Source organism: Diospyros lotus, chromosome 9, assembly GCF_014633365.1.
Source record: "Diospyros lotus cultivar Yz01 chromosome 9, ASM1463336v1, whole genome shotgun sequence".
NCBI lineage: Eukaryota > Viridiplantae > Streptophyta > Magnoliopsida > Ericales > Ebenaceae > Diospyros > Diospyros lotus.
Genome location: NC_068346.1, coordinates 7,329,500 through 7,341,311, shown reverse-complemented (window position 1 = coordinate 7,341,311; position 11,812 = coordinate 7,329,500).

Genomic DNA, 11,812 nt, shown 5'->3' with positions numbered 1-11,812 from the left:
ACTACTATCTATTGGAGAATTGCTAGTTATATAGGCAGAGGCAAAAGCTTTTAATTTGAATTGCTTGATATATATGCTCCAATGACTTGAATTTTAATTGATTCTGTTAAAATGTTCTGGATTAATAACGTTAACAGACGAAAGGCTTGCCCCGAACACCTGCGGATGTAGGCGTTATGCCGAACCGCAAAAATAAAATACTCTATTTAATTGCGGACGTAGGCATTACGCTGAACCGCGAAAACAAAATATTTGTTATTCTTTAATTGCGGATGTAGGCGTTACGCGGAACCGTGAAAACAAAATATTTGTTATTCTTTAATTGCGGATGTAGGCGTTACGCCGAACCGCGAAAACAAAATATTTGTTATTCTTTAATTGCAGATGTAGGCGTTACGCCGAACCGCGAAGACAAAATAAGGATATTATTTGAAATCCCGTCATCAACTATAATCCAAGCCATTATGTGCGCATGAAAACCGAAGGTCCGAAAGGCCTCAACAACGTAAGAGTAAATGATCAGATATGATCCCCGGGGGGCCTCGAACCCCCGAACACTCAAAAGCAAAGGATCAGATGTGATCCTTGGGGGGACCCGAACCCCCGAACACTAAAAAACAAAGGATCAGATATGATCCTCGGGGGGCCTCGAACCCCCAAACACTCAAGATGAAAGGATTAAATATGATCCTCGCAGGGCCCCGAACCCCCGAACACACATTATCTCTGACTGCGGATGTAGGCATCAAGACCGAACCGCGGAGACAAAATATGAACATTATTTCTAATTGCGGACGTAGGCATTTCGCCGAACCGCGAAAATAAAATATGGATATTCTTTAAAATCTTGTCATCAACTACAAATCCAAGCCAGCATGTGCAAACGAAGACCAAAGGGGACCACCCCTACTAATTAAGGCACCAGTTCGGAGGCTACGAACCTCCGCCAAATGAAGACCAAAAGGCATTAGTTCGGAGGCTACGAACCTCCGCCAAATAAAGACCAAAGGGGACCACCCTTACTAATTAAGGTACCAGTTCGGAGGCTACGAACCTCCGCCAAATGAAGACCAAAAGGCATTAGTTCGGAGGCTACGAACCTCCGCCAAATAAAGACCAAAGGGGACCACCCCTACTAATTAAGGTACCAGTTCGGAGGCTACGAACCTCCGCCAAATGAAGACCAAAGGGGACCACCCCTACTAATTAAGATACCAGTTCGGAGGCTACGAACCTCCGCCAAATGAAGACCAAAGAGGACCACCCCTACTAATTAAGGTACCAGTTCGGAGGCTACGAACCTCCGCTAAATGAAGACCAAAGGGGACCACCCCTACTAATTAAGGCACCAGTTCGAAGATTACGAACCTCCGCCAAATGAAGACCAAAAGGCGTCAGTTCGGAGGCTACGAACCTCCGCCAAACGAAGACCAAAGGGGACCATAGCCTCGGCCAATGGCCCCGAAGGCAAGGCACGCGGCCTCGACCAACACAGCTTCGGCCAATGGCCCCGAAGGCAAGGCACGCAGCCTCGAACAACACAGCTTCGGCCAAACGGCCCCGAAGATAAGGCAAGCGGCCTCGGCCCCCACAGCCTTAGCCAGCGGCCCCCGAAGATGAGGAATGCGGCCTCGACTAGCATAGCCTCGGTCCTAGGCCAAAAATAACAATAAAAATATATATATGTACTAATTTAAGAGCTGGCCCCTTTTCTACTACAGGAAAATTCTCGAACGTCACTATCACCTCGAGCGACCTAATCACCCTTTGCATGGGAAGACTGAAAAGGCACCGGGAGACTTAAGAAGCGAATTCAGCATCCGAGACTGCTAACCCAAATTTTTAGCAGAATTTTTTTACAGAGGCTCAGAAAAACAATGATGACTACTCCTTCAGCTACTCAAACTCCTCGCTCGATCAGCTCAAGGAGTGGGGGGCAAGTGATGAGGGAATATTTATAGGGGGGCAATTTTACTGTGCTACCCCTAGAGGTTACTATTAACTTGGAGCCATGTGTGCTAGTAAAGGCCAATGGGCAATCGCCACGTGTCAAGATTTAGGAGCTCCGCTTATCTTTATAATCTTTATTATGATTTTGAACTGGAAAGAGATAAAGAGGAAGATTAAGTCAACCAATGATATCTTTAAATATCTCAAGAATTATCTCTATTAGGGAAGATTATCTTTTCTCCCCATGGAAAGGGGATCGACATCTCTTTTTGAAATATATCTTATCTCATAAGGGAAAGGCTAACGGACATCTATAAATAGAGGACAACCTCTACAGGTATGGGATCTGATTCCTAAGGGACTCTTCTATTATTTTTCCATTACTATTATACTCCTCAAAAACCCTATGAACTGACTTGAGCGTCGGAGGGATCACGGGGAGCAAGTCCCCACCCTTTTTGCAAGTACTTGGTTCGAGACAGAAGAAGGTGATCGGCTCTGCATCATCACATAGTCTAGTATACCTTTAGCATTGTGAATGTCTTTATTAAATCCGACTCGTTTTTGCTTACAAAAGATGTAATGCTCACAGAACTCCAGTTTTCTAGTACTTGTTGTTGCTCAACTAACAATGAATTTAGATATGAAAAATCACCTTAAGATGACCCACGTGTAGCTTATCTGAACGATAGGTGACTATCTAGAACAATGGATGACTCACTCCGGATTGAGTGACAGCAATGGATGACTCTTCCGGGAGAAGTGACAGAAATGGATGAGTCTTCCGGGGTGGAGTGATAGTGATGGGTGACTTTTTTGGAAATAAAATCGATTAAGGACGCGGGTAAGAATCCCCGCGCAAACCCTTAGATGCTTAAATCAACCTCTCGAAAAAGTTGAATGCTCAAATGCAAGAAAGAAATGTGAGTGTGATAGATTGCATACCCCATGGGGGGAAAGGCCCTCTTATTTATAGTGATGGAAAAGGCTAACAAGTGTTAGGAGGTCCAATGTTCTTGGCGAGTAACTTGGAGACGATGTTGACCTGGTCTTGCGAGCGTGAAGACGAGTGGAGTGCAAACGTGGGCATGCGCATGAGCATGGGCACATACACTCCCATGGCACCCCCAAGTAAGGGTCACTTGGGGGTCTTGGGGCACTCACTTGGGTTGATACGGGCACGCAAGCTAATGTGTGTGTGCGGGCGGATAAGGCCTCGTGGGCAAACAAGACACCCCCAAGTGACCCTAACTCGGGGGTGCAGTTTTCAGCCACCCCTGAGTGACCCCTTACCCGGGGGGGGGGGGGGATCTGATGCGACCTCTTGGGCTACCACATGGCACAAACTCCTACCTCCAATTTGTTCACTTATTTTTGCTAACCCACTTTGTCAATTTATTTTGTAAGACATATCAAGCCATCTTTTGCTTTATGCAGCCATATCTATTTCACTCATATGTTCAAGATGCATGTGTTATAATTGAGTGATATCGGTATCAGATAAAGAAGAAATAGAAATAGAAGCATCACATGTAACAATAGAACCCTGCAAAACATACAATTGACCGTACTGTTTTGTACCTTTCATCACAACAAGAGCAATTTTACTGACTTTAATAACTCCACTTTCACCAATAAACTTGTATCCATTCAAATCAAGCGCACTCAATGAAATAAGATTTTTTTTTGAGATTAAGAATATGTCTGACATCAGTTAAAGTTCGAACAATACTATTAAATATCTTAATTTTAATTGTTTTAATGTTAACAATTTTACAAAAAAGAATTAGTACCCATCAACACATCACAAGAAGTCAAATATATGTAAAATCAATTCCTATTAGGAGACATATGAAATACGCATACTGTGGGAGAATTCAATATTCATTAGGTTAGGTAATTTTATTAGTTATAGTTTTTTTTTTCTTTATTTTTGGACTTGGATCTACTTTTTCCTCTACCACCAAAATTTATATTATGTGTATTTCCTTTAATCTACAGACCATGCCCTTGATTTTCAGAATTCACCAATAACTGCTTATCAATTTTTTCTTTCAAAAATAAAGTATTATAAACTTCATCTAGAGTGAGAGTATCACGATTATAGAGTATGGTGTCTCTTACGACGTTGTTAAAGAACATAACAAAATTAGACCCAAATCCTCATCATATGATACTTAACTTTCATTCTTTCTAAATCAGAAACAATTTCCTTAAATGTTGTTAAATGACTTTCAATTGACATACTTTCTGCCATTCAATGATAATATAGTTTTTGCTTGAGATGCAATTTATTGGTTAAACTTTTCATCATACACAATTGTTTCAGTTTCAACCATAGAGCAATAACGATTTTTTCTTTCAAAACATCCTGCAAAATTTGATTTGATAAATACAAATGAATTTGAGACAAAACCTTATGATCCTTGCACTATTTTTTCTCGATACTCTGGGATTGTGGCATTTTTTCAAAATCAAAAAATGTATCATCTAAATCCATCTATACTAAAATTGCATGCATCTTAACCTATCATAGAGAAAATCTAATATTCCAATCTAACAAGGAAATATCGTACTTCAACGTAGCCATTAAATAATCTCGAATAATGTCAAATAATTTAAATAAGAAATTTAATTGAAAACATACCAAAAATATCGAATCTAGGCTAAATCTGGGCAAACAATACCAATGTAGATTTGTTAATTTGGTTGACCAGTCTAAAGTGGGTCTGGTCCTTGTGGGTTAGATTTGAACTAGATTTGGGTTGAGATCTGGGTTGGTTGAAAGCTTGGACTGCTGCTTCAATGGCTGACCAAGGGTCATCAATGGCAAAGGAGATCAAGCAGTGACCACGCATATAAGATGAGATGAATGACAAGGATGAGGCGGTCAATCGAACAGAACCCAAGGGCAGTCGATTACAGTCGACAAAGAAGGCTGATTGTTGACAATGGTCGGTCATTGTAGGTCACCCGTGAACAAGAAAAGAGAACAGTTGCTTGGTTAGTTAGATGCAGCTAGACGACAGTTATGGTCGGTGAGGTCGACGTTAAAATGGAAGCTTCTTGATCAAGAGACAAAAACGATGATGGAGTCAACGTGGGTTGGTCAATTGACGCTTATCGAGAAGTCTGACTATTACTCGGCAAGATGAAGGACGATAGAAGGTGGACGATGACAGTGAAATTGAAGGTAGAGGCGGTCAACGGTGGTGGCTTAGTGACAGCGATCGAACGACGACGGTACTGGCAGCGACAGTAGGGGCAAAAGCTGGGAAACTTGAAACCCAACTGAAAGATGACGGATGATGTGCAAATCCAATAGTTGAGATTTGCCAGTCATTGATGGTTTGATCCAACGACTCTGATACCAGTTTGTTATGAAATTAGATCAAATACAAACCATCAATCACACACATGAACATAAAATTTTATGTGAAAAAACCCAAATTGAAACAAACCACGGGCAAATATATATATATATATATCACTAAGCAAATACTGCTACAACAAAAGTGATATTACCACACAAATTCCATGGCATTGGGCACCTATTTATAGATCTAAAATTATTTATAAATGTATATAAAAAATCTATCTTGACTAGAAGATGATTAATGAAGATATTCCTACAAATAAGATAAACCAAAAGGATATTTCTCTAAATGAGATAAATCACAATCAAAATTGAATTTGACAACATCTAAATTATAATCAAATTCATAGTCATAATCTTGGTCTAGATAGAAAAACCAATCATAGATGAATTAAGATTTTGAGTTATAATTATCACAATCTATCTAAATACCAAAGGGCTCTCCAAACAAGGTGTACAACTTGCTTGAGGGGTGTTTAGCGCTTAGTTTTGACTGCTTATAAGCTGTCACTAGAGCTTAAATGTTGTATATCTTATTTTGTTATACATTTGTTAAAAATTAAAGAGTTTTAAACACTGCTAAGCTTAAATGCTGTTTCAATAGCGTTTTATAAAAACTCCCCCCCAGCTTTTACAAAAACGTTGTTGGGAACTTATTTCATTGACCAAGTGATTTATAATTTTGCTCTCTTAAAGCTCTAATATTTCCTTGTCTGCCCTTAAACATTATTGCCTCCACAATTGGTTCCTCCGATCTCCTTCTCGTGGCTATCTCCATCCCCATATCGACCGTCACCTCTAGCCCCATCATCGTTGCCTTCATCTCCTCATTCTTCGTTGCCTTCAACTTTCTTCATTGTCGTCGCCTTCATCACTGTTATTAGTCGTGTTTTTGTCGTTGCCTTCTCCTTTGCCTCCATCGTCGCCCTACCCTTCTCACTGTATAACATATATATTTATATATCTAACATTTTTATGAATTAAACCTAAATTTAAATATAAAGTATTGTATTAATGTATTTTTAAATAATTATATATAATTTATCAACATCTAATGAAAAAAATTTATTAGTTGGACATTAATTTATAATTTATTTTTATTAAAAATCAATATTTTTATAAATTTTATTTGTATTATTTAGCAATAAGTTTATTTTAATATTTTTATTAAGTTCTGATAATTAACTTATAATTTTTTCAAATTAAATATGTAACTATATAAATAACAATTTAAAATATATTTATTTAAATATATTATTAATTTAAATAGTAGTTAATTTTTAAATTTTGCATAACTTGTAAGTAGAAAAGCTTATAAGATGAATAAAAAAATGATAAGCCAAATAGCCTCTTAATCAGCTTCCTTAATCGGAGAAACTAAGGATCTTTCTTTTCTTGTGCTTCGGCAACCTATGTCCTTACGCTTCGGCAACCTATGACAGAGAGAGAGAGAGAGAGAGAGAGAGAGAGAAAGCCACTTTAATGGTCAACCCTGGTCAATTGTCTCTTTTAGATGTGGAGTGGAATGGTCTCTCTCTCTCTCTCTCTCTCTCTCTCTCTCTCTCGTGTAGTATGGTAATTATGTGCAGGAAGGTCAGTATATACGCAATATTGTGTAGATTCATACAGTACATGTGTCTCTCCTTCTGAATTCTGAGTATAAATTTTTGGTCCATTCTATGAGGTTTGCGTGGTTCTTCTTTGCTGATCTCTGAAGCAGTTGAAATTCCTTTCATTTTCGGGTGAAACTCTCTCTCTCTCTCTCTCTCTCTCATTTCCTTCGCTTAGGTTAACTTCGATCAATCATATTGTATCTCTCGCTTTCAAATCAAGAACCCATTCTCTAGTACGTCTTTGCTTCATTCTTGGAATTTTCAAATCTTTATTTGGTTAGTTTCTTGCGCTTGGCAGTGATCCTCGTCTGTTTGGCTCCTGAGACCCAACGCAAGATAAGCAAAAGGAAAAGAACGGGAATTGTGAAGTGTTTTCCTTGCTGTTTTACTGGTTTCTCTGATTTTCTATCCAAATTGCCAAAGTATATCAGTGCGTGCTCACTTGTGCTTTTCCTTTTTATTCTTTCTTGTGGGAAGCTTTTCCTTCTTTTAACGCATTATTCTCTGCACTTTGTTTTAGTTGTTTACTTTGTTTTCTGCTATATTTGATGCATCAAAATGTCTTATGTGGCCTAAATCTTCTCCACCATGTGGCATTCTTTGAGTTGACACCAGTTAAACTTGGCGATTAACCTATGAAAATTAATTTGACCTTTATTAGTTTCTACTGAAGAAAACTGAAATATAATTTTAATGAAGATCTCAGAATTCAAATCTTGTGTACAGCCTTCTTTTTCTGGTTGTGTGTGTATATATATAGGTGTGTGTACATATATATATATGTGTGTGTGTGTGTGAGTCAGCCATGGCTGACCCTCTCAGAGACCTTCAGGTGGGTCGGCTTCCATGGCCGTGGCCATGGAATCGTGTGTGTGTATATATATATATATATATATCTGTGTGCGTGTGCGTGTGTGGGTTGACATGGCAGTCGACCCACTTTCTCTCTCTCTCTCTGCTACGGCTCGCGGCCATTGTACAGAGAGAGAGAGTGAGTGTGTGTGAGGGGGGCCGGCTAATGGCGGTGGGTCGGCAACCATGGCTGTCGCCCGTGTGTATATATATATACGTATGTGTTTGTGTGTGTATGTGTGTATATGGTGCGGGAGAGAAAGAGAGAGGTGAGGCGACGGTCGGGGGTGGTGGGCTGTGGGCTAAAATGAGAATTTTAAAATTAATGGGGAATTTTGCATGGTATGGGATGTAAAAAGCAATTTCACGGGCTGCGGATAGAATTTCCCTTTGTTGATGCACCGTACAAGTTGATTACTATAAAGTTTTGTTAGTTCAAGAGGGATGAATTAAGTTTTTTCATTATTAATAAAAACTTATATCAAGCAGTAAAAAAATAAGAAAATGCAACATACAAGGATATATAGTGGTTCGGTTACGTGTACTCTACTATCTTGGCTTCTCACCGAAGATTTAGGCTTTGTTTGGCAATGCGGTTTGACCGCTTATAAGCTATTAGTACCGCGTTTAAGTTGTAAGACTTATTTAATTACCTGTTTGGATTTACCAAGAGGTTCAAAGCTCTACAGCTTAAACACTTTTGTATTAGCGTTTAAAGAAAGTTTTGGGGTAGTAACTTTTGTAGAAAAGCTTGTGAGAGCTTTTGGAGTTGACCAAAGAAATGACTATTTTGCCCTCTTCCAATTTCAATATTTACTCTTCTCATCCCCTAATCCTCATCTTCTCCTTCAACGAAGCTCTCTTCTCCCACAAGATTTGTGCCTCCTCTGTTGCTGAATCTCCTCCCACAACAGTTGCTAGTACTACTGCCCAGCGTCGCCCATCGTTGCCATCGTCGCCCATCGCTGCCATTGCCTCCAGCGCCGCAAGTCGCCATCGCCGCGTACAAGCCACCATCGCCTCCTTTTGGTTCTAGAACCGCCATTAGCGTTGCCGTCGCCCGGGGTCTCTTCTGTCGTGTCTGCTGCTGCCTCCTCCTACTTCCAAATTGCCCTCTGCCAATTTCAATAATTTTATGTATTGATAAAATTAAAAAATAAATAATTTTATATAATATTTCAACATATATATTGAATATTTTAATGAATTAAATTTAAATTTATAGATAAAGTAAAAAATTATATATTTTTAAAATTATTTTATAATTTATTAACATGTAATTGTAAGTATTTTTGCAATTGGACATCAAATACAATTTTTTTAAAAAAAAATTATAATTTTTGAATTTTATTTACATTATTCAATACCATGTCCATTTTATCTTTTTATCAAGTTCTAATAGCTTATTAGTTCTTACAAAGTAAATACATAACTTTAGACTAATTGTTTAAAAATACATTTATCCAAACACGTTATCAATTTAAACACTACCCAACTTAAACACTATTAAAAAAATGCCTAGCCAAACTAAGCCTTAATCTTATCAACTTACTTTGATAGTTTTTGAAACAGGATCAGCTATGAACATTTATATCTAGTGACTTTTCAGCAGATTCAACCACAAGCAATATATTTTATTAGGGTAAGGCTTAACTTTCGGAACATCTCCAACTCTTTACCCCAAAATAATTTTTTTTCTTTATTTTTGTTATTAAAAACATTTATTTTATTTTCAAAATTATTTACTTATTATATATCAACTTAAATTACTACCTAAAAATAACGCAATTAACTAAAAAATTTCAATTATTAATAATATTTTTTTTATAAAAGCATTACATTTATTATCTCAATTAACAAATTAAACATTACATTCAACATGACAAAATTAAAAAAAAAAATTATTACATATAACGTAAAAACCCCATGTTCCTTTGGCCAGTATTTCAATAATATTAAAGGATTTGGAAGTGATTTATCGTATTATTAAATTATTATCTTTGTTTACGTAGCAGTTTGGTTTTCAAGATTTATGATGCCGTAGTGTTCATTCAGTTCATTTTTAATTATCGTGTCTGTAACTTTTATTTAGTAATTTTTAATTTAGTGTATTTAATAATTATTATTCATTATTTGATTATAATTTATTAATACTAATAATAAGTAAATAAAAAGATATACAAATATATAAAAAAGATACAAAAGAAATTAAAATTTGTTATACTTAAAATGAAAGGGTAAAATGAGGATAAACACATTATCCCAAATTTGGGGTAATTGAATATTGCTATCCCAAATTTGAGGTAATATTATTCGCCACTCCAAATTTTGGGTGGGATTTGGGCCGGGGTGGGTTTCAATGCTTTTACAATATCGCAAATAAAAATGTAAAAAGGAATTTAAGAAAAGGTACAAGAATAATAAGATTATAGACTCTTCTCTTGGATATATTGGATATATAAGGAGATAGAAAAATAAACTAAAGTAAGCTCAATCTCCATCTTTTGAATAAATAAGAACAACAAGACTTTTAATTGTAATATTTTAGAATTCTCATGGGTTTTTCTTTCTTTTTGAGTTCACAGCATTTTGTGCTTCATCAGACATCTAGCTCATTTTATAGAGTTTTTCTATTCAATGCTTCTGTGGAGTTGCCTTTCAAGGATGAAAATGTTCCTTTTGTGTCTTAACTACTGTATATATTTTGTTTTTACAATATCTCAAATTTCAATTAAAATATTAAAATTTGTGTGCAAATTATCTAAAGATCATTTAATGTTTTAAAACGTAGAAACAAATCGCATTTAATGAGTTGTAACGACTATAACTTTTAAATTCAGACAAATGTTACTCGAGTATAAATCTGTATTTACTCAACTAAGTTTGATCTTTATTCGACTATATAAATTTTATAATCAATTATTTTTATAATTTACTCGAGTACAAATTATCTTTTACTCGATTAAATTTTTGACATAAAAAAATTTAACACATACTCGATTACAAAATTCTATGTACCGAGTATAAAAGGATTTTTACTTGATTACAAACATTACTATTTGATTAATTTTATGGTTTAAAGACTTGACATATTTTAAATATATATTTACTTGATTACAAAAATATCAACTTGAGTACATATAATACATAACTCGATTACTACTTTAAATACTCAAATACAGATACTCCCGAGACTAACATATTTTTCAAGGATATATACTCGATTACAAAATCTATTCACTCGAGTACATATAAATCATTTCTCGATTACAAAAACTAAATACTCGATTATTGAATTGCCAAAAACTTGCATTATTTACTCGAACACACAAAAGATTATTTAGTCGATTACATTGGGTCTTTACTCAAACATACCTATATTTATAATTGACTACCTATTGAATAGCTAATGCTTGCTCAATTATAAATAAAATGCACTCTATTATAAAAACCTACTTACTTTGAATTTTAGCTTAAGACTTTTTTGATACAAGAATTACTCGAATATACACAGGATTTTACTCGAGTATATGAACTAAGTTAGACATACACTCGGCTAAAAAGAGCTTATTACTAAATTAATAAAATCTATAATTTGACTTGATTTAAGACCTTTACTTCATTCGATTACTATAAATTTATCACACACTGTTTTGGTCATTATCTATTAACATAAATTTATTTATTTTCTCATCAAATCAAAACTAACACATCACTCAACAATTACGTTTCCTTTAGCCTTTAATGATGTTTTGCATTTGCGCATCCAGTGTATAACAAACTAAGTTTTTGTCAACAAGCAGTCTTCCAAGTCTCAGTCTATCTTTGGTTTCCGGGTGTACATTGTGAGCACCATTAGGTAAAAATAAAAAGAAGAAACGAGCCCAGGGGCATACTCGAGTGGCAAAGAGGCAGGCTAAAAGTTTATCTGGGAATTCTCAGTGTGGATTCAATTTTTGGGGAAAGCAAAATGCTTTCTCATGAGGGAGGATTTTGGGAGTGACATCAGTGGTGATAAGCC